The following is a 24,584-nucleotide window of genomic DNA, read 5'->3' on the forward strand; positions in this document are numbered from 1 at the left end:
CGCCCCCGTGATTGGGAGCGGGCCTTGGGTCTAGAACCTCTTCTGGAGCGCGACCTCCCCCTGGAGTGGGGCCGCCTTTTCTGTTCTTGTATAGTCTGGATGCTCTGGGTCCCGTAGGCTGGAATGAGCTGCTTGTCATTGATGTCTGGACTCGATGTGATTGATGCGTCCCGGGCTTCTGCGGCTGCTCGTGATCTTTCCCAACGTCTGCGTCTGACGACGTATGGCACTAAGAACCTGTTCTTGCACTCCTTGTCTGCCGTGGGATGGTGACCGTCGCACAGCCTGCATCTTGGATTGCACTGGTGCAGGCTATCTGGGTTCTTGATTTCGCAGCCTCTGCAGATTGTTTCAGCTGGGTTCGGACAGACGTCAGACTGATGTCCCAGCTTTCCGCAGACGTAACAAATATCGATGTTCTTGCGGTAAAGGGAGCACTGCAAAAGTGAAGGTCCATATCTCACGAATCTGGGCACCTTGTGTCCTTCGAACGCTATGATGATTGTCCCGGTGTCCTTGATTCTCTTGGCCTGCAGTGCGAGCGGGTTGTTCGCGTTCACAATCTTTCGGGTCAAAATGTCCTGAGTATCGCTTACAGGGATCCCGCGAATCACTCCTTTACAAGTGTCGTGGGGTGCCGCGGCGTACGCGCTAACCTCGAAAACTTTGCCTCCAATGTCAATTTGCTTGACCTTGAGGTATCTTGAAGCTCTGTCTTGGTCCGGAGTGCTTGCCACCATAATGTTCTGCTGCAAGTTGGAACAGATGATGTCCTGCATGGCCTCTTCCTCTTTGACGCCGGCCGCCAGTACTATCGCGTCTGCCACGGCTCCAGTGCCGATTCTCGAGATATTTAATCCTCCACGTGGTCGTAGCAGAATTTTGCTGAAGTCCTTAGGTAGTGGCGGCATGCGTCCAGCTCGCACGATTGTATGCTTGGTGTCATACCTACTACGACTGGCTCGAGCGTCTCCCGCAACGCCGGCCTCGGTCGAACCCTTGGCAGCAGGAACGCTAACCGCGGCTTTCTTATTCCTTGAGCGTCTCGTTTTGGCTTCCTTCCAACCCATTTCTTCCGTGCAATCCTCTGGAGAGATGTCCTCTCCATCTACTTGGTATTCCATTCTCAGTTGCAGATACTGGAACGCGCAGAGCCAACGCCGGGCCGGCGCATCGGCGACAATCGCCTCCTTGGTTAGGCCTAAATCCCCCGGTGGCGTTGCCGTGTAAAAATGTCCCAAAAAACGGTTTAAAAGTCCACTCACCAGCACAAAGGTGGTATCTGCTGATTTCTTAAGAACTTAGGCACACGATGAGAGTAAAAACTCGGCGACAAATTCGTGAATACCACAGGAAAGCATTCTTGAAAGCAGGAGCCGATCTTTGCGCGTCCGCACTGGTCGGCACCTAGAGCATCTCCCCTCGTGTTCAGTTACATGTTATGCAAATTATGCACTTTATTATGTGCATGTGTTTTTCTTTTTATTGTGTTTAGTTATGCATTAAGCAAATTATGTATAATGTATTCCCACCCCTTATGTAATACCCCTTTTAAGGGGTCTTTAAGGTAATAAAATGAAATTAAATGAAATGAAACAAGGTGAATTGAATTATACTTAGGCGCACCGCCACCCACACTTAAACAGAAAAAAAAACGGTGGTGTTGGGACGGTGTGTTAGACAGTGATGAAAAAGAAAGGACTATTTTGACCGGTGGGTTTTAATGTTTTCTGCAGTGAATTGCTCGTTCTTTCACATTCATATATGTTTGCCCTTCCAAGCAAACACTTTGTTCAACTTCTACTGAAGTTAGTTAAACATATCGTGTCCTTCTAGCGGTTTCTGCGCAGTTTTGCCCTTGATAAACAAAAGAGGAGTCGGCAGGAGAAGTGGGTTTATAGCCTACTACGCCTCCTCCTGAAAGTAGAGATAGAAAAGAGAGGGTATTTATGGCAAGACACTGGAAAATTAAATACGCCTTGATTTCACATCTGTTGCCTTGTTTTCATATATAAGCATGGATTTTATTAAACATTTCATTAGAGAAACTGTACCACAGAGTTACGGAATATTGCATGATTGAAATGCAAGACCCCATTTCGAAATGTCAATAAAGTTGACCGCTGCTCGAGCGCACCTCACCAAGAAGCGTTAAGCATCCAAGGTCGAGCAGCCGAGCAGGTACTCCTTCCAAGCCTCTCTAGTTGGGATGGGGAAAGGGGGTGAAAAAGGAAGGGGGTTAGCAGGGCACAAAGCGGAGACGTGATAGGTGTCGGCTTAGACCTGACAGATCGGGCACATGCCACCGATTTCCGGCAGAAAATGCCTGGCTACCGCCAGACTGAGATAGGTATTCGTCTGGAGGCAGCGCAGTATTCGCTCATCTGCTTTCTCCAGACCACTTGTGGGGTGCGGGTACAGGTGGCGCGAAGCCCGGTAATAAGCAAGAATTTTGTGAAAGCGCGTCCGATTCGTATTGCCATATTCCGACTCAGGACATGGAGAGGCAATGGCCGGGATGAGAAAAGCGTGGGCAGCGGCATTCGTCGCCTCATTGCCGGGCAGGCCCAAGTGACCTGGGGTCTATACTATACGAATGGGGTGAGGGTTAAAGCGCCAAGAGGCTGCCCGAAGTAGGTGAGCTGCCAGCTGCAGGCGATAGAACCCTGATGGTCACGAAAGTTGAAGAGTGGTTCGTTTATTGTTTCTCCGTTGTGGTTTGAAGTCTGGCCCATCGCTCGGCGTACGAATCCTCGAGCTTGTCTGTGGGTAGCGTTGTTACTCGGGTTGCCTGCGTTCCCGAGACACAGACGAGTCAAATTAAATTGACATAAAAGATATCATCTGCTTCTGTGAAATTCTCTAGCGCCATCCCCTATGTGAGATTTAGGATGTTTGCTACAAACCGAGGAAAGACGCCGGCAATTATTCTTCACTTCTAACTTCCATATATCGTTGTTTAGAGGTCTCACCATTCGTACACATACACGTGCTCCAGAGCGTGGCGTTAAGACGCTGTGCCGCGTTTATTTCCTACGAAAGTAGAAGACAAGTGGCCACATGTCTACAAGCCCTCACTCCTAAATGAAATAGGGCACGGTTTTCAGTATACAAGCATTTTGCAACAACGCGTACGTGTTGTGAGGCATTAACACAAAACGTTGGCGTTACGCTGTCGCATCGTTGGCTCGGATAAACGAACAAGAAACGTCTACTTAGTAGCATTCCGGCTCATCAGCGTAAAATGGTGTGACGCTAGCGTTCTGTAGCGCGTTTCCTGCTGTTTGCCGTTCCAAGTTTGGTGTGCCTAGCTACCGCACCTGGCGCTTACCATCTCTTCGACACATGAATTGCGCTTCCTCAACTTGAAACTATGGCTTTGGTGCAAAGTATTGCCACTGCCACTCAGGTGTAAAGTCCCGTTTCTGTTCGATTCATGCGTAGTCCACCGCCCCATAACCTGGTGCGTTCTCCTTGTTGGTGCGTTGGTGATGCGAGTTGCGTAGCACAGCTGCTGTTATGACCCCTCTCCCCTTCTCTACTCTGTTCTAGTCAAGTGACACCTATCTCTGCTACTGCGTGACTCCACATGCAAAAGGGTCGACGCAAGCAGCTTAACAGCTTATATTCAACCAGCTAACGTATGGCTCTAATAGTCTCATACAAATTATGATACGGGACTGGTAAAAAAAAGAGGAAGTCCTGTACTCCACTCAATCCTATGTATGTTGCTGTTTTTCTGTTTTCCCGACGCAACCTCTACGCTCAAACAGAAACACAACACATAATAAATACACTACAATACATAAGTATACTATAGCAACAGATCAACACTACATACAATATATACAGCCTAGCCGTGAAGGCCAGCTGGGAAATTCTTGTAGAGCGTTTTTTGCATGTCATCCTCCAATTGCGAGCTACGTTCGGAGCCAGGTTGTTAACCCTCACTACCGTGATCCATGACGTACACTCAAGCCACTCGACAACACCAGGGGGGTACAAGTTGAACAACTTTTCGCACCATATACGTTTAGAAGCTTGAAACTGCACATTGAGTAGGGAGTCATCATGGAGTAAAGCTGCGTGTAATAAAGTCCGGGGTGGAGTTGATAGCAATATTATTACTAAGAAGAATAGTAATAGATGATGATGATAGGCACAGTCGCCACCTGTTACGAAGCAGTGCGCGAGACGAAAAAACCATCTGGTAGCAAACATCTCATATATTTGTTGGGCACTGTAATGCATGGACGAATTTGTGTGGTGCAAACACAAGTGCGTGTGAGCTTTCCCGGGATTTCGAAATGTTTGTGCAGCCGTCCGAGGAAGAGAAGAGCGGTGACAAGAAGCTGAGTCAGCGACAGGTGGCACGTGCGACAGTGGCACAAGACAGTGGCTGCCCGTTGCCTGCGCTGTTGAGTCTCGGCTGATACGTCAAGCGTGCGTCGAGTCTGCCTTTTAGTACCCGGTGGTTTGGTGTGACCTGTCCGCGGGGTGTTGGTCGTGTGTCGCGCGGCAGTGTATTGTAGTTGTTCGACTCTTTTTTTTCTTTTTTTTTTTCAAGCTATTCCCTGACCTGATTGTACTGTGAGTACCTAATGTCTCTTTCCTCTCCTGGCCAGAGGTCTTTCCTCTGGACGGCATCTCTTCCCACTGATGACACGCCCATGGAGGCCCTTTTGCGCAGAGGTATCTATAGCGTTCCTGTTGCCCTAGTACCGACCAATGGAGGACTAATCTGTGTCAAGAATCAGAAGGTTATTCAGGAGTAGCTGAGGAAAGCAACCCCACTCTACCAGAATATCACCGGTGCGACGATATCCGACAGTTCAGCAGGGGCGGCATTCTGTGCTGCTCTCCGGATCAGGCCTGCATTTCTGACCTTATAAAGTTCACCGCGTTTGTATCTCAATCGGTGAGCCCATTTGTTCCGGCTCATCTAGTCTGCGTGAAAGGCCTAGTTCATGGTGTAGATTCGAGCCTCGGCATCTCAGAGGCCTTGGAAATGTTTTCAGCTGCAGGGGCTATATTAGTGTACTGAAGCTCACGAGTCGTGAATAAAAAGAAAGTCCCTACAGAGTCGGTCATTGTAACAATTGCAGGCGTAAGCAGACCAACAGAGATTAAGGCACGGCCTTTAGTTTATAGAGTTGAGGCTCTCGCGCCCCACCCATTCCAATGGATCCAGTGCTGGCGATATGGCCATGCCGTTAAGGGGTGCCGATTGTCTCCTTTATGCCGCATATGTGGAGAAGAGCATGGCCCGAAAACCTGTTCCTCGCAAAATGAACAATGCTGTTTTTGCCAAGGTGCTCACCCTGTTGATCATTCTAACTGCCCGGCTAGAGATCAAGAGCTCCAAATTTTATAATATAGAAAGGAAGCGATGCTCAAGCCGTGAAGCTTCAACCGCAGTATTAGACAGATCATGCGGCTGAAGCAGCTGCTTGACATTCTAAAGCTTTGGAAACCTCTATAGGAGAAGTTGTGGCATATGCTGTCGAAAAAGCTATGTCATAAGCACTGAATACTCTGTTTTCTACCTTGTCAGAAACAATCGGGCAAGCCTTGACAATTCAGATGACTCAAATCTCGCATAGCGCAAGAAATCTTGCTCTCAATACAGGTATCGCACTTACCCACGAAGGCATAGATTAAACAATGCCAGAAACTGCGTTGGGTGCAGAAACTGCGTTGGAGTACATTGCTATTCTTCCATCTCCTTGCGGACAGGACGGTCGGAGTGGTTTCGAGACCACTTAACCAATTGTAGAAAATATGGATTTAGAATGACTGTCAGTTGGGCGTGTTGGTAAAGGTTCATGATAAAACAAGCGCAAAAATACACACACTCAGAGAGGACACAGACAAGAGCTTGTCTGTATCCTCTCTGAGTGTGTGAATTTCTGCTCTTGTTTTATCATGGATTTAGACAATACAGCCACAAAACGCCGGACTACCCCTTACTCACCAAAATCCACTATCCTCCATAGATTGAAGTAAAAAAGTGCCAGGCAGCTCTGCTCACAAAAGATGATTTCTTAAAGGACAACATCAGCCAGAAGAAAGCTGAGGCCACTGGTATACCTTCAACATAGGGTCAATAAAAGTGCTTCAGTGGAATTGTCGCTCAATTCTCGCTGCTACTGAACATTTACATCTTTGTACCGAATTTTCTCCTGGAATAACTATATTGCAACAACCATGGTTATCTACGGAAATAAGATTCAATCTTATACACTACCACTTCTTTCGTTCCGATCGTCGTGCATGTAGAGGGGGTTAGTGATTTTCATCTCTGCAAGATTCACCCATAGAGCGAAAATAGCATATCAGTTTACATCGACAGAAAGTGCAGTTTTAGCGATATATATATATATATATATATATATATATAGTGGGAGTAATAATTCAATGGGCCAGTTAGTCTTCGTGAAGGTATCGGATATGGCACAACGGGAGCGTTGTCAACAAGGATAAATATATTCATTTCCCAACAGTTTCGGGAGGGGTCCTCCCTTCATCAGGGGATGAGTTATACTGACATGAGCTTCCAAACTTCATTGCTGCCGCGTCCCTCTCACCTTGAAAGACATTTGCGAGAGTAAGAGGGAACTAGAAAAAGGAAAAAAAAAACAAAAAAGGGGGAGAAAAAAGACGAAAAAAAGAAAGAAAAGAAAGAAAGTAAAAAAGAGGAAGAACCACTGTCAACACTGAGAACGAAGCCAACTGTCCGTCTACTTCCACATACGGTTCATATCACGTGCTGTTCAGTTCTTGACGTGTGTCGGGCCATCCAAGATTGTCGCCGCGGTGCCGGGAGGGTCCGTGACGGCGTGCGTGAAGAAAGGGGTTTCCCCGTAATGGGTCGTTCGGCGGGCGGCGTGCATAAAGGAAAGGTTTCTCAATAATGGGCCGGTCGGCTATTTACCTTTAAGCTTCGTCCGTTTCCCTTTAATGGTCATGAAGTGGTAGGCGAACGTAAACACTTTGTATGTGCATGTGAAAAAAAAAACACAAGAAAGGACAGTGTACACGTACGAGTCAGTCAGAAAAAAGCATGGTCTCCAGCTATCAATCTTTGTCACCAATTTTCTCCTGGCTTACTTCTCGGAGGCAGTTGAGTTTTCCGGGGTCCTCGTTGATGCCGGCTACTAATGTACGAAATTTTAAAATAAAATATGCCTCACGCTGTTCGCGCTCGCGTCTGTTTGAGAAACCGGACTGCAAAAGAGTTACGCTGATATTTTCAAAACTGTGGTTTGGCAGGCGCAGATGTCTAGATAAAGGTAGCTTCGGCAGTGAAGTGGCGTGGTACCGGTGATTATCGAACCGCAGCCGAAATGGCATGTCTGTTTGACCGATATATTCTTGTCCGCAGATGTTGCAATGTAGCATGTATATTACGTTACTGGAGTCACAATTAAGGCTTTCAGTTATGCAGAATTTGAAATCCGAGAAGTTCGCTTTGGATTCACATGTTGTGACCATCTGTGGGCATACCTTGCATCGAGCTTTTCCGCAGGGATGGCACCCTCATTGAATTTTGGGGGTGTTTGTTTTTGCTCTGACAAGAATGTCCTTCAGATTTTTATCCCGGCGGTACACCACGTGAGGTGGCTTCGCGAAAATAGAAGTTAGTCGTTTGCTTTGCCTGATTATGTTGAAATGGCGGGAAAGTAAAGTATGTTGTTGATTCGTGGCGCTGATGAGGAGTAAGTTAGTACAAGGTTCGTTTAGGAAGTCGTTTTAGATGCTCTGTTTGGTCCCTTAATTATATCATTCCTGTTCACGTTGCGAGCACGTAGTATGGCATCATCAATAATGTTTTCCGGATAATTTTGTTTCAATAAGGAATGCTTTAGGTGTTCCGCGTGTCTGTCGAATTCCCGCATATCGGTGCATATTCTTCGGTACCGGTAGGCCTGAGAATATGGAATACCCGTTTTGCAATGCTTTGGGTGGCTGCTGTTGAAATGTAGGTACATTTGACGGTCTGTAGGCTTTTTGTAAAGGTTTGTTGGCAAGCGGTCATTTTCGACCGTGACAGTGACGTCCAAAAAGTTAATGCTAGTTTTGGAAATTTTGTGCGTGAATTTTATTGACGGGTGGCATTTGTTAAAATCCTCTATGAAGCGGAAGGATCTGTTTACCTCAGCTATCTTCTTCCTCAGTCTTCGGTACAGGCGCTGACCCTTCCAACGGTTCAGTAGTGCTTGCTTTGCCTCAAGAAGATGAGCAAGCCGGCTATCCATTCTTTCAACCGGAAGATCTGTGGTAATGGTGGAGGAGACGGATTTGATGTCATCTTTAATCTGTTTGACCCACTGCTCCAAGCCTTGTCTGTGGCCATCTTGTTCCCTTTCCATCCTTATCTTCCTGAACTTATCCCAGTCTGTGAAGTGGAATTCTCTCTGCTTTTTACGCTCCACGGAGAAGGTAGTGGCAAGAATGCAGTGGTCACTCCCTAGATCTACAGCAAGGTTCATCCACTGGGTCTTCTTGATGTTCCTTACAAATGTAAGGTCCGGGGTGGAATCTCTGCAGCAAGATGTACCAAGCCTTGTTGGTAGGCTGGGGTCTGTGATTAGGGTGAGATCAAGTTCACTGGCACTTTGCCAAAGTCGATTTCCTTTCCCATTGTTGTACTTGTAACCCCATGTATGATGAGGGGCGTTGAAATCACCTGCTATTACGAGTGGACATTCCCCGGCGATATTAACAGCTTTCTTTAGAACCGTCTTGAACCCTTGCTTTTGTTCCTTTGGACTGCTGTATATATTAAGAATGAAAATGCTCTGACGGTTGCTGGTACCCGGCACGATCTCTACCAAGACGTGTTCCAATCGGCCTGCTTCTATCTTGAGGTCATGGGTTACGTGCGTTAGTTTGTTGCATACGAAGGTGCAGACTCCCCTCCCTTCAGTATCCCCTATTACAGGCCGGAATCCAGGCAACGTTGCTTGCGGTGAAAGGGTCTCTTGTAATAATATAATATGAGGCTTTTCTTGGCTGCTCCTGATATACTGCTGCAGGGTTGCCTTCTTTTTAAGGTAACCTTTACAGTTCCATTGCCAGATACGAAATGCTTCACGTAGCGCTGCCATCATGGTTATTACATGGGCGGCCAGAGCCTGATGCTGCACCTGTCGACACGTTTGGTACCACTAGTATCGGTGGCCGAAGGAGTGAGCTTGGTGCATGAGGAGGCCTTGCTGTGTTGTGCAGATATGCTTCGACCTTTGTAATGCGCAAAGTCATATGCTCTTCCAGTGCCGCCACGCTTGATTGTAGCCTACCCATCTGCTCGCTAAGATTGGCTACTACTTTGCTGAGCGTGTCAAACACCTCTTTCATATCTGACATAGTCGTTTGGTTGGCTTCCACGTGTTCTGTCATGACTGCCCTCTTTTTGGCGGTTCTCGAGTCCCCCACGTTTTCAGCCACAAGGGCATCAACTGGCTGAGGCATTGGCTGTGAAGATTGCGCGCTGGTTAGCTTAGTGAGAAGAATTTTTATTTCCTTTAACTCAGCTGATAGCCTCTCATTCGATTTTGTAAGTCTCGCGTTTTCTTGCTCTAGCTGTGCAATTCTATCATGCTCTGGCAGCTTACCTGTCATCACCTCTGCCCCGCCGTTGCGCACTCGCTCAGCCCAGCTGCCTTTCGAAGTAACTGCAGGCGTCCTCCCCGGGTGTGAAGCCGTGATCTCGAACTGAACGCCAGGTAGCTGGCCATTCGGGTGCTGCCCAGGCTGATCCCGACCCTGATGGCGACCTTGAGAACTTCAGCGCCCCCGTGATTGGGAGCGGGCCTTGGGTCTAGAACCTCTTCTGGAGCGCGACCTCCCCCTGGAGTGGGGCCGCCTTTTCTGTTCTTGTATAGTCTGGATGCTCTGGGTCCCGTAGGCTGGAATGAGCTGCTTGTCATTGATGTCTGGACTCGATGTGATTGATGCGTCCCGGGCTTCTGCGGCTGCTCGTGATCTTTCCCAACGTCTGCGTCTGACGACGTATGGCACTAAGAACCTGTTCTTGCACTCCTTGTCTGCCGTGGGATGGTGACCGTCGCACAGCCTGCATCTTGGATTGCACTGGTGCAGGCTATCTGGGTTCTTGATTTCGCAGCCTCTGCAGATTGTTTCAGCTGGGTTCGGACAGACGTCAGACTGATGTCCCAGCTTTCCGCAGACGTAACAAATATCGATGTTCTTGCGGTAAAGGGAGCACTGCAAAAGTGAAGGTCCATATCTCACGAATCTGGGCACCTTGTGTCCTTCGAACGCTATGATGATTGTCCCGGTGTCCTTGATTCTCTTGGCCTGCAGTGCGAGCGGGTTGTTCGCGTTCACAATCTTTCGGGTCAAAATGTCCTGAGTATCGCTTACAGGGATCCCGCGAATCACTCCTTTACAAGTGTCGTGGGGTGCCGCGGCGTACGCGCTAACCTCGAAAACTTTGCCTCCAATGTCAATTTGCTTGACCTTGAGGTATCTTGAAGCTCTGTCTTGGTCCGGAGTGCTTGCCACCATAATGTTCTGCTGCAAGTTGGAACAGATGATGTCCTGCATGGCCTCTTCCTCTTTGACGCCGGCCGCCAGTACTATCGCGTCTGCCACGGCTCCAGTGCCGATTCTCGAGATATTTAATCCTCCACGTGGTCGTAGCAGAATTTTGCTGAAGTCCTTAGGTAGTGGCGGCATGCGTCCAGCTCGCACGATTGTATGCTTGGTGTCATACCTACTACGACTGGCTCGAGCGTCTCCCGCAACGCCGGCCTCGGTCGAACCCTTGGCAGCAGGAACGCTAACCGCGGCTTTCTTATTCCTTGAGCGTCTCGTTTTGGCTTCCTTCCAACCCATTTCTTCCGTGCAATCCTCTGGAGAGATGTCCTCTCCATCTACTTGGTATTCCATTCTCAGTTGCAGATACTGGAACGCGCAGAGCCAACGCCGGGCCGGCGCATCGGCGACAATCGCCTCCTTGGTTAGGCCTAAATCCCCCGGTGGCGTTGCCGTGTAAAAATGTCCCAAAAAACGGTTTAAAAGTCCACTCACCAGCACAAAGGTGGTATCTGCTGATTTCTTAAGAACTTAGGCACACGATGAGAGTAAAAACTCGGCGACAAATTCGTGAATACCACAGGAAAGCATTCTTGAAAGCAGGAGCCGATCTTTGCGCGTCCGCACTGGTCGGCACCTAGAGCATCTCCCCTCGTGTTCAGTTACATGTTATGCAAATTATGCACTTTATTATGTGCATGTGTTTTTCTTTTTATTGTGTTTAGTTATGCATTAAGCAAATTATGTATAATGTATTCCCACCCCTTATGTAATACCCCTTTTAAGGGGTCTTTAAGGTAATAAAATGAAATTAAATGAAATGAAACAAGGTGAATTGAATTATACTTAGGCGCACCGCCACCCACACTTAAACAGAAAAAAAAACGGTGGTGTTGGGACGGTGTGTTAGACAGTGATGAAAAAGAAAGGACTATTTTGACCGGTGGGTTTTAATGTTTTCTGCAGTGAATTGCTCGTTCTTTCACATTCATATATGTTTGCCCTTCCAAGCAAACACTTTGTTCAACTTCTACTGAAGTTAGTTAAACATATCGTGTCCTTCTAGCGGTTTCTGCGCAGTTTTGCCCTTGATAAACAAAAGAGGAGTCGGCAGGAGAAGTGGGTTTATAGCCTACTACGCCTCCTCCTGAAAGTAGAGATAGAAAAGAGAGGGTATTTATGGCAAGACACTGGAAAATTAAATACGCCTTGATTTCACATCTGTTGCCTTGTTTTCATATATAAGCATGGATTTTATTAAACATTTCATTAGAGAAACTGTACCACAGAGTTACGGAATATTGCATGATTGAAATGCAAGACCCCATTTCGAAATGTCAATAAAGTTGACCGCTGCTCGAGCGCACCTCACCAAGAAGCGTTAAGCATCCAAGGTCGAGCAGCCGAGCAGGTACTCCTTCCAAGCCTCTCTAGTTGGGATGGGGAAAGGGGGTGAAAAAGGAAGGGGGTTAGCAGGGCACAAAGCGGAGACGTGATAGGTGTCGGCTTAGACCTGACAGATCGGGCACATGCCACCGATTTCCGGCAGAAAATGCCTGGCTACCGCCAGACTGAGATAGGTATTCGTCTGGAGGCAGCGCAGTATTCGCTCATCTGCTTTCTCCAGACCACTTGTGGGGTGCGGGTACAGGTGGCGCGAAGCCCGGTAATAAGCAAGAATTTTGTGAAAGCGCGTCCGATTCGTATTGCCATATTCCGACTCAGGACATGGAGAGGCAATGGCCGGGATGAGAAAAGCGTGGGCAGCGGCATTCGTCGCCTCATTGCCGGGCAGGCCCAAGTGACCTGGGGTCTATACTATACGAATGGGGTGAGGGTTAAAGCGCCAAGAGGCTGCCCGAAGTAGGTGAGCTGCCAGCTGCAGGCGATAGAACCCTGATGGTCACGAAAGTTGAAGAGTGGTTCGTTTATTGTTTCTCCGTTGTGGTTTGAAGTCTGGCCCATCGCTCGGCGTACGAATCCTCGAGCTTGTCTGTGGGTAGCGTTGTTACTCGGGTTGCCTGCGTTCCCGAGACACAGACGAGTCAAATTAAATTGACATAAAAGATATCATCTGCTTCTGTGAAATTCTCTAGCGCCATCCCCTATGTGAGATTTAGGATGTTTGCTACAAACCGAGGAAAGACGCCGGCAATTATTCTTCACTTCTAACTTCCATATATCGTTGTTTAGAGGTCTCACCATTCGTACACATACACGTGCTCCAGAGCGTGGCGTTAAGACGCTGTGCCGCGTTTATTTCCTACGAAAGTAGAAGACAAGTGGCCACATGTCTACAAGCCCTCACTCCTAAATGAAATAGGGCACGGTTTTCAGTATACAAGCATTTTGCAACAACGCGTACGTGTTGTGAGGCATTAACACAAAACGTTGGCGTTACGCTGTCGCATCGTTGGCTCGGATAAACGAACAAGAAACGTCTACTTAGTAGCATTCCGGCTCATCAGCGTAAAATGGTGTGACGCTAGCGTTCTGTAGCGCGTTTCCTGCTGTTTGCCGTTCCAAGTTTGGTGTGCCTAGCTACCGCACCTGGCGCTTACCATCTCTTCGACACATGAATTGCGCTTCCTCAACTTGAAACTATGGCTTTGGTGCAAAGTATTGCCACTGCCACTCAGGTGTAAAGTCCCGTTTCTGTTCGATTCATGCGTAGTCCACCGCCCCATAACCTGGTGCGTTCTCCTTGTTGGTGCGTTGGTGATGCGAGTTGCGTAGCACAGCTGCTGTTATGACCCCTCTCCCCTTCTCTACTCTGTTCTAGTCAAGTGACACCTATCTCTGCTACTGCGTGACTCCACATGCAAAAGGGTCGACGCAAGCAGCTTAACAGCTTATATTCAACCAGCTAACGTATGGCTCTAATAGTCTCATACAAATTATGATACGGGACTGGTAAAAAAAAGAGGAAGTCCTGTACTCCACTCAATCCTATGTATGTTGCTGTTTTTCTGTTTTCCCGACGCAACCTCTACGCTCAAACAGAAACACAACACATAATAAATACACTACAATACATAAGTATACTATAGCAACAGATCAACACTACATACAATATATACAGCCTAGCCGTGAAGGCCAGCTGGGAAATTCTTGTAGAGCGTTTTTTGCATGTCATCCTCCAATTGCGAGCTACGTTCGGAGCCAGGTTGTTAACCCTCACTACCGTGATCCATGACGTACACTCAAGCCACTCGACAACACCAGGGGGGTACAAGTTGAACAACTTTTCGCACCATATACGTTTAGAAGCTTGAAACTGCACATTGAGAAGGGAGTCATCATGGAGTAAAGCTGCGTGTAATAAAGTCCGGGGTGGAGTTGATAGCAATATTATTACTAAGAAGAATAGTAATAGATGATGATGATAGGCACAGTCGCCACCTGTTACGAAGCAGTGCGCGAGACGAAAAAACCATCTGGTAGCAAACATCTCATATATTTGTTGGGCACTGTAATGCATGGACGAATTTGTGTGGTGCAAACACAAGTGCGTGTGAGCTTTCCCGGGATTTCGAAATGTTTGTGCAGCCGTCCGAGGAAGAGAAGAGCGGTGACAAGAAGCTGAGTCAGCGACAGGTGGCACGTGCGACAGTGGCACAAGACAGTGGCTGCCCGTTGCCTGCGCTGTTGAGTCTCGGCTGATACGTCAAGCGTGCGTCGAGTCTGCCTTTTAGTACCCGGTGGTTTGGTGTGACCTGTCCGCGGGGTGTTGGTCGTGTGTCGCGCGGCAGTGTATTGTAGTTGTTCGACTCTTTTTTTTCTTTTTTTTTTTCAAGCTATTCCCTGACCTGATTGTACTGTGAGTACCTAATGTCTCTTTCCTCTCCTGGCCAGAGGTCTTTCCTCTGGACGGCATCTCTTCCCACTGATGACACGCCCATGGAGGCCCTTTTGCGCAGAGGTATCTATAGCGTTCCTGTTGCCCTAGTACCGACCAATGGAGGACTAATCTGTGTCAAGAATCAGAAGGTTATTCAGGAGTAGCTGAGGAAAGCAACCCCACTCTACCAGAATATCACCGGTGCGACGATATCCGACAGTTCAGCAGGGGCGGCATTCTGTGCTGCTCTCCGGATCAGGCCTGCATTTCTGACCTTATAAAGTTCACCGCGTTTGTATCTCAATCGGTGAGCCCATTTGTTCCGGCTCATCTAGTCTGCGTGAAAGGCCTAGTTCATGGTGTAGATTCGAGCCTCGGCATCTCAGAGGCCTTGGAAATGTTTTCAGCTGCAGGGGCTATATTAGTGTACTGAAGCTCACGAGTCGTGAATAAAAAGAAAGTCCCTACAGAGTCGGTCATTGTAACAATTGCAGGCGTAAGCAGACCAACAGAGATTAAGGCACGGCCTTTAGTTTATAGAGTTGAGGCTCTCGCGCCCCACCCATTCCAATGGATCCAGTGCTGGCGATATGGCCATGCCGTTAAGGGGTGCCGATTGTCTCCTTTATGCCGCATATGTGGAGAAGAGCATGGCCCGAAAACCTGTTCCTCGCAAAATGAACAATGCTGTTTTTGCCAAGGTGCTCACCCTGTTGATCATTCTAACTGCCCGGCTAGAGATCAAGAGCTCCAAATTTTATAATATAGAAAGGAAGCGATGCTCAAGCCGTGAAGCTTCAACCGCAGTATTAGACAGATCATGCGGCTGAAGCAGCTGCTTGACATTCTAAAGCTTTGGAAACCTCTATAGGAGAAGTTGTGGCATATGCTGTCGAAAAAGCTATGTCATAAGCACTGAATACTCTGTTTTCTACCTTGTCAGAAACAATCGGGCAAGCCTTGACAATTCAGATGACTCAAATCTCGCATAGCGCAAGAAATCTTGCTCTCAATACAGGTATCGCACTTACCCACGAAGGCATAGATTAAACAATGCCAGAAACTGCGTTGGGTGCAGAAACTGCGTTGGAGTACATTGCTATTCTTCCATCTCCTTGCGGACAGGACGGTCGGAGTGGTTTCGAGACCACTTAACCAATTGTAGAAAATATGGATTTAGAATGACTGTCAGTTGGGCGTGTTGGTAAAGGTTCATGATAAAACAAGCGCAAAAATACACACACTCAGAGAGGACACAGACAAGAGCTTGTCTGTATCCTCTCTGAGTGTGTGAATTTCTGCTCTTGTTTTATCATGGATTTAGACAATACAGCCACAAAACGCCGGACTACCCCTTACTCACCAAAATCCACTATCCTCCATAGATTGAAGTAAAAAAGTGCCAGGCAGCTCTGCTCACAAAAGATGATTTCTTAAAGGACAACATCAGCCAGAAGAAAGCTGAGGCCACTGGTATACCTTCAACATAGGGTCAATAAAAGTGCTTCAGTGGAATTGTCGCTCAATTCTCGCTGCTACTGAACATTTACATCTTTGTACCGAATTTTCTCCTGGAATAACTATATTGCAACAACCATGGTTATCTACGGAAATAAGATTCAATCTTATACACTACCACTTCTTTCGTTCCGATCGTCGTGCATGTAGAGGGGGTTAGTGATTTTCATCTCTGCAAGATTCACCCATAGAGCGAAAATAGCATATCAGTTTACATCGACAGAAAGTGCAGTTTTAGCGATATATATATATATATATATATATATATATAGTGGGAGTAATAATTCAATGGGCCAGTTAGTCTTCGTGAAGGTATCGGATATGGCACAACGGGAGCGTTGTCAACAAGGATAAATATATTCATTTCCCAACAGTTTCGGGAGGGGTCCTCCCTTCATCAGGGGATGAGTTATACTGACATGAGCTTCCAAACTTCATTGCTGCCGCGTCCCTCTCACCTTGAAAGACATTTGCGAGAGTAAGAGGGAACTAGAAAAAGGAAAAAAAAAACAAAAAAGGGGGAGAAAAAAGACGAAAAAAAGAAAGAAAAGAAAGAAAGTAAAAAAGAGGAAGAACCACTGTCAACACTGAGAACGAAGCCAACTGTCCGTCTACTTCCACATACGGTTCATATCACGTGCTGTTCAGTTCTTGACGTGTGTCGGGCCATCCAAGATTGTCGCCGCGGTGCCGGGAGGGTCCGTGACGGCGTGCGTGAAGAAAGGGGTTTCCCCGTAATGGGTCGTTCGGCGGGCGGCGTGCATAAAGGAAAGGTTTCTCAATAATGGGCCGGTCGGCTATTTACCTTTAAGCTTCGTCCGTTTCCCTTTAATGGTCATGAAGTGGTAGGCGAACGTAAACACTTTGTATGTGCATGTGAAAAAAAAAACACAAGAAAGGACAGTGTACACGTACGAGTCAGTCAGAAAAAAGCATGGTCTCCAGCTATCAATCTTTGTCACCAATTTTCTCCTGGCTTACTTCTCGGAGGCAGTTGAGTTTTCCGGGGTCCTCGTTGATGCCGGCTACTAATGTACGAAATTTTAAAATAAAATATGCCTCACGCTGTTCGCGCTCGCGTCTGTTTGAGAAACCGGACTGCAAAAGAGTTACGCTGATATTTTCAAAACTGTGGTTTGGCAGGCGCAGATGTCTAGATAAAGGTAGCTTCGGCAGTGAAGTGGCGTGGTACCGGTGATTATCGAACCGCAGCCGAAATGGCATGTCTGTTTGACCGATATATTCTTGTCCGCAGATGTTGCAATGTAGCATGTATATTACGTTACTGGAGTCACAATTAAGGCTTTCAGTTATGCAGAATTTGAAATCCGAGAAGTTCGCTTTGGATTCACATGTTGTGACCATCTGTGGGCATACCTTGCATCGAGCTTTTCCGCAGGGATGGCACCCTCATTGAATTTTGGGGGTGTTTGTTTTTGCTCTGACAAGAATGTCCTTCAGATTTTTATCCCGGCGGTACACCACGTGAGGTGGCTTCGCGAAAATAGAAGTTAGTCGTTTGCTTTGCCTGATTATGTTGAAATGGCGGGAAAGTAAAGTATGTTGTTGATTCGTGGCGCTGATGAGGAGTAAGTTAGTACAAGGTTCGTTTAGGAAGTCGTTTTAGATGCTCTGTTTGGTCCCTTAATTATATCATTCCTGTTCACGTTGCGAGCACGTAGTATGGCATCATCAATAATGTTTTCCGGATAATTTTGTTTCAATAAGGAATGCTTTAGGTGTTCCGCGTGTCTGTCGAATTCCCGCATATCGGTGCATATTCTTCGGTACCGGTAGGCCTGAGAATATGGAATACCCGTTTTGCAATGCTTTGGGTGGCTGCTGTTGAAATGTAGGTACATTTGACGGTCTGTAGGCTTTTTGTAAAGGTTTGTTGGCAAGCGGTCATTTTCGACCGTGACAGTGACGTCCAAAAAGTTAATGCTAGTTTTGGAAATTTTGTGCGTGAATTTTATTGACGGGTGGCATTTGTTAAAATCCTCTATGAAGCGGAAAAGACTTCCCTCATCATGGTTCCATATCATAAAAATATCGTCTAAGTATCTTCTGTAGTAGAAAGGTTTCAAGGTGCGTCCCTCAATGAATGGGATTTCAAGTGAAGCCATGAAGGTGCTCGCGCCTTCACGGACCCTCCCGGCACCGCGGCGACAATCTTGGGTGGCCCGACCAACACCACCTAGAACTAGAGAAGGCCTGTGCAGGGCTGCGTGACGTCACCGCAGTGAGATCGGCCTAAAAGTCGGCTTCACCCAATGCTACGCTTTTTCTTTCCGAAATGGCATTTTCCCTACATTATTATTATTATTTTCGCGGTTTTGGAGTGCACAGAATATTTGCATTAAGGAATATTTTCAGTATGTTTTAACTAAACGCTGGCTTGAAATAATTCATCAGGCACTCGTGAAGTTTTCAACAGCATGCACAGCCATTTCGTGCAGTTTAAAAGAGGCTTAAATTTTCCTTGTGAGACATATTTATTCGTGATACATCATAATCTAAACAGGCAGAACAATTCATAAGAAAGAAGATTATGCTTGAAGAGTACTGAGCTTCCGCTTCGCAGCCTTGCTTTCAGTTCCTTTATTTTCAACTTTGTTCAGCTTTGCAGCCTTGCTTTCATTCAGCTTGTTATTTTGAACTTTGCACAAATTATTCAGCAGCGTATTGGCAGCAGCACTGAGAACATAGTTTAAGACAAGTTCAGGTGAGTGGCCACCATCGCAGAAATCCAAGTCTTCATTGCACTCAACAAGGGAAGTCGCGAGGCTTACAAGAACTTCTTTTTGTTTTGCGCAAGCAAAAAATTGTGATGCGTACTTCGGACTTCTCAGCTTGTCAAGCACAATTTCCATTGTGAGCACGGCATTCACAACTACCGCTTGTGGAAATTTCAGTCCACCACGCGTTGCATTAGCTATCAGCACATCATCATCCAGTTCAATGGTCCGATTCTCAACAGTCAAGTTTTCCTGGCAGGAAGAGCAGGCAAGTTTCCTAACTGCAGCATATGCACAATATCCTGCTACATATGTAATAGCTGGTAGCATTTTCTCCTTCTCCTTCACATCATCGTCCATCACTGCAACATCAAACTGCTTAACAAGGAATTTCAAATCAGTGGTAGGAATGCAAGGTGCAATTGTATCCAAGTTGGGAAGATCAAGTAGCTTCTGAAGTCTCAGCTTCTGCTCGGATTCATAAATCTGACGTATCGAAACGTGGTATTGGGCACCAGACAGCTGCCTGTACCTGCCAAACCTGTCTTCCAAACTGTCGGTTTGAAATTTCCCTAGCAAAACGTATTTGAACCGAAGTTCTTCAATGCAATACGTTGACACCTCAACAAGGGCATGTGAGGTATGTCGCAGTGCCATGTGCGTTTCGCGAGTTAACTGGCCAGCATCATGCTTCAAGCTCTGCCAGTGGTTCAACCAATCCACAATCTTGTTTAGAAACTCAATTTGGTGGCATTGCAGTGCACTTATCGGTTCTTGAAATGGGTCTCTGAGATGCTGACCTTTGAATGGGGTCTTGACATTCACCACATTCCACCATGTCAAAACAATGTTAATAAGTTCCAATGTACCAGCTTTATGCTCAAGTGCGACTTTGGTGCTTCTTAGTGCTGCAGCAGTTGAACTGTTGAAGATCCTCAGTGCGAGCTTTACATTTTGTCGCTCTAGATTGGATGGATTCAGCGACTTGAAGGACAAAGTTGGAGCTAGTCGCAAAAGCTCATTTTTTTCTCCTTCATGCAACTTGCATAGTGTGTTAAACGAGGCTGTCAGGACAGATGGGTTTTCCGAGAGGGCACTGAAATTGGAAAAGAAGATGCACCTTCCACAATTACGCTGATTCAGCCAGTTATTTCGGATGCACTTTAATATATGCACTGCATCCAGAATAGAAAACAAGGGTCTTGATGAGTCTGACGGGTGCCTGTATACAATGCTCACTTTGGGAGGATCAGCAAGAAATGACATAGCCTTTTGGTTGATCGAGTTGTTGTCAGACACCACTGCAACTACTCGTATTCCAATGTCTTCTAGGTGCCTGATCAGCAGATCAAGAAATTCATGTAGCTGTTTCGCTTCTATTTGTGCTACTGGAAGTATATGCACAACATCCTTGTTTGATGATAACAAGCTTTGTATCATAAAGACGTATGCTGTCTTTGCCGCATTTTCATTGTTTGTCGCTGCACCAGTGACATAACCACCCTTGTACTGAAAGGATGCCTGCAGGTGGATCTCGTCCATCATAAGCGTCACAAAGCGCTCATGGTCTTTCAGTGTTGATGCCAGTCTCCTTGCATAAGAAAGGAATGAATCCTCTTGTTGCTCTCTGGATGGGCTAGCACGGTAAAAGGCACAAATGCGTCTTATTGTCTGTGGATGTGGGAGCTTTAATTTTGCTGTACTCCTGATGAATCTGTATGCGTGCGGCGATATTGTGTACACAAGGCTGCAGAACACCAGAAAGTCAGCTGGGTAAGTCGACGCCTTAGTGAGGAGAACTTGAAGTTGCTTTGTCACAAATTTGACGACTTGCACTTGCCACTCATGCGGGAGAGCTGAAGATGACAGTTGCTCCAGGAGTGCCACGACACGCTTCAGCAGAATCTCTAGTTGGAGTTCATTATTTGTGGAATCCTTCGTGACGTCTTCCACATCGCACAGAACTTTGTGAAGCACTCTCAAGTCAGAAATTGTCATAGGAAGCACAGAGGAACCTATGTTTTGTAACCTCATTTCACCAACATACACTGCCAAAGAAAGGTCGGACGCCACTGTCACTGCACGATGCACAACTGGGGCACCTTGGTCGCTGAAGTTGAGGAAAAGTACTTGTTTCTGGGTGACCACCTTGATCCAGAAGTCAGTAAGAGAGAGGTCACCTACTGCTGTCAATAGGTCTTCGAAAGTGGCGATGACATTCTTCTTTTCTTCCGCTTCGTGAGACTGCTCTGATAACCGTATTGCTTCCTGCAACGCATCTGCGTCCACACGAGCGCGCTTTTCTTCTGGGCTCTCGCGGGCAGAAGTTTCTTGGCAGGACAAGTAAGCAGGGCAATTAGGGAAAACGCTTGGGATTGGAGAAGGCTTCAAGCGCCTCAGCTTGAGGGGTACTTCAATTACTTTCCCAGTCATGCTGTCAGTGTAGCTGGTGGAGTCTACAAAGTCACTTTCAAGAAAGTGGTGTTCACAGACCTGGAACATAAGCACAAACAACGAAGTATAAGATGAAAGCGACAGAATTATACATAACAGTTTTACAGAATTATATGATCCCAGTGCGCCGTTTGTAAAGATTAAGACAAATTCTTTCGCTTTATTTATCTGCTTCTGTACGGCAACCACGACCACGCAGTCAACAAGAATGACGTCTCACTTAGCGAACCTTGCTTTGAGACGGTAAACCACGAGCCATCATTTGTTTGGCGCTCAAGTAGTGGCGGACGCCCCACATGTAAAGTAACTACGCCGTCTACATCGTATGTTCGACGCAGGCAGTTTTACTCGCGAATACATTGCGCTAAATCAATTTCTGATTAGGCAGAACCGCACATGAGCAACCTGAGGCGTAAACATGGCACTATACACTTTACGGCACGAACATGAAACAATATTACACTGAAACACACCATTTGCTCAGTTGTCAATCCTTAAGGTGCATAGCGCGTCGTAACGGTTGCATGCGTCACGCAATTAACTAGACTCTGTTCCCACGAGAAGCACGACTGCCGGAAAACAAACGGCAACATGTGCTTACCACAGTGTACAGTCGCGGCCACTGTTGGAGGGAACGCGGCACGCGTGGCCGCTCTCTTCGGGCCACCAAGCGGGCGCCGCGCGAAGTATTGCGGCGCAAGCGCAATCAGCGCCAGAGGCGGAGTTGGCTGCTAGTCGTCTGCTACGGTGCCTCCCACTTCGCCGCACGCGCTCTGGTCCAAAATACTGTAGCTATGGAGCTGGATAGAAAGTATTTGAACTGGGTTATCTCGGCGCACCGTTTATGCTACACCCAGTATTCGGCTTCGAATTTCAGACGTTCGTTTTTGTCGCGAAACGAAGTTGGTCGCTGAAATTTCACTTGGTTACAAAAGGAGCACGTGGCATAAGATTAACAGAGTGTGCCTTGGATGCTTCGCATGTCAAACAGCGCATTTAGGCGACGAAAGCTACGCCCACTTTTGATAAAACTCTGCTCGTTATGAGTTTAAAAGGGGCTGCGTGTGTTCTTAGTGTGGCATTTCGTCAAAGCAATACCTTCCGGCATGGCCAGAGTTCCTGAGAGTGAGCGCTGGGAAATCGTCGAGCTCTATTTCAAGGGTAGGTCGCAGCGAAAAATCGCCGAAGCGACGGGAAGGACGCTCAAGGCAGTCAACAGGATCGTAAGAGCATTTAAATCTTGCCGCCGGATCAAGGATGCTCCGCGGAAGCCAAGTTCTCGAGTTACGACTGAACAAGAGGATGCTTGGATCGTTGCGGCGGCAGCCGTGAAGCCAGGTCTCTCTGCTCAGCAAATCAAAAATACCCTCGACTTGAGAGCATCCGTGACAACGGTCAAGCGACGCCTCCGGGAAGCGGGTCTGAAGAGCAGGATTGCAGCCCAAAAGCCTCTTCTTCGCGCTCAGAACAAAGAAAAACGGCTGCAGTTTTCTCGACAGCATGCGCAACGTTCAACTGAGGAGTGGAAGCAAGTCGTCTTCACAGACGAGTGCACGTTCACTACATCGTGTGATCAGCAAGCCCGTATTTGGCGCCCTGACAACACCCGGTAAGCTACACGAGAATGTGTTTTTGGAAACGTGCTTTTCGTAAGAAAAAAAAATGTCCTTCCAGCATGGGCTTCCACTTTTGTACTGTGAATACGTTTGAATGGGTGTGTCATTCCATTTGCATGCACACATCTCGAGACTCCCGGATGCTTTCGTTTTCATGATTATTGATTATGAGGTTTAACGGCCGACGCTACACAGGCGATGCGACGCGTCGTAGGGGGGGCGGGGAGCCGCTCCGGAATAATTTTGACCACCTAGGAATCATTAACGTGCACCCAAATCGTTTAGAAGAACGCAGTGACGACTTATGAGACTGCGGTTAATCGTAAGGGCATTTCAAACACTGCACGTTTAAACATAGCTTGAACAAGTTTGTAACGGCTTCAGCTATCTGTAAGTTTCCTTATTTTATGCGTTCACAATCGGTAGTCTAGACACCCAAATGTTCTTTTTTTTTTCCTTGATGCAGGTATCAGCCAAAGTTCTTACAAAGAGTCTCGAAAAGTGGAAGGTCAACTGTAGGTGTTTGGGGCATGATCACAAAAGACGGTCTCGGACCTCTTGTGAGAATCGACGGTAAGTTCACCGCGAACAAGTACTGCGAAATTTTGACCATAGTGGCCCATCGCGAACTTGCAAAGGTGCACTTCTCCGGGGCTGGTCCTGTATTCCAACACGACCGTTCGCCTGTGCACACTTCGAAGAAAGTTGAAGCCCTACTACGCCAGCTCAACATTGCCGTTTTAGAGTGGCCGCCCCAGTCACCAGACTTCAATATTATTGAAAATATTTGGGGCCAAATGAAAGCGGCACTCGCATCCAAGCCCCTCCATGGAATGTCAAGGGACAGCCTTTGGAGAGCAGTTCACGCTGAATGGGAACGCCTTAACCTGGATGCCACCCTTATGGATTCGTTATACAGTTCCCTGCCACGTAGGATGGCTGCCGCGATTGCCTCCGGGGGAGATGCAACCAGGTATTAAAATTCGCCTTCGTCATTAGTTCGGATATTGCACCCTGCTGCCTCGATTGTCTCCCAAAGGAAGGAGACCATCATCTAAGCTTCGTTTGCAGCCGTGGTCTTGGCTTCATCGTATATATAATAAATCTGAAGCACAGATTTATCAGTATCTCTTGTTTGTCGTGTGATTTTATTTTTACTTCCTTAGCATGCCAATTTTGAAACCCACCCTCTGTGATCAAACGGAACTTTTAGAGGTAAAAGGCGCAGTTAATATTTAGGCGTACAGCATGCCTGCGCGCTTTCATAACTGCTTTATAATAGTATCTATTGACGCGCCATTGCTACAGGGTTTGTGTATTCCAAAGCGCGCGCGCAATCTAGGTTTCGAGGCGAAGTGGGAGGCACCGTAGCAGACGACGCGCAGCTAACTCCGCCTGTGGCGCTTATTGCGCTTGCGCCGCAATAGTTCGCACGGCGCCCGTCGCGGCGCTCCGCGGTGCGCGGTCACCCGCTCCGTGTTCCCTCTTACAGTGGCCGCGACTGTACTTCGTAGGTGTGAAGTTTTCCCGCCGCACAGCCTTCGTCCACGCTGCATTTTGGGCGGGGTCCAACGGAAACCTGTACACGCGTGCTCGCGGTCCATTAGCGTAGTTCGATCGACAGTTCGGTGCACAGCAGTACCCAGGCATTTTCGCCAGCACACCAGCAAAAGTTCATGCAGCACGCCTGAGCAACTGAGTACAAAGAAAATGCACGCCAACAAGCTGCAGCACTGGAAATAGTGTCAGCGTTGCCAGATGCTTAGGCTGATACCGCTAGCATTGGTGCTCTTATGTATTCAAGCCTGCAGTATATCGCAATTTTTATAACCAGTACTGCGCCGCATGAATAGA

General features: G+C 47.3%; 1 protein-coding gene across 1 annotated transcript in view; it reads left to right on the forward strand.

Annotated features, from left to right (window-relative positions):
* The window catches only part of LOC119162964 (uncharacterized), a 205,769-nt gene extending 181,912 nt beyond the window's left edge, over window positions 1–23,857 (forward strand). Inside the window, exon 3 of the mRNA XM_075882633.1 lies at window positions 23,197–23,857. The gene's annotated coding sequence lies outside the window, so the exon portion shown is untranslated. The remainder of the gene's footprint in view (window positions 1–23,196) is intronic.
* Window positions 23,858–24,584: the final 727 nt, after the last annotated feature.

This window comes from Rhipicephalus microplus, unplaced genomic scaffold (genome assembly GCF_043290135.1).
Source record: "Rhipicephalus microplus isolate Deutch F79 unplaced genomic scaffold, USDA_Rmic scaffold_13, whole genome shotgun sequence".
Taxonomy (NCBI): Eukaryota; Metazoa; Arthropoda; class Arachnida; order Ixodida; family Ixodidae; genus Rhipicephalus; species Rhipicephalus microplus.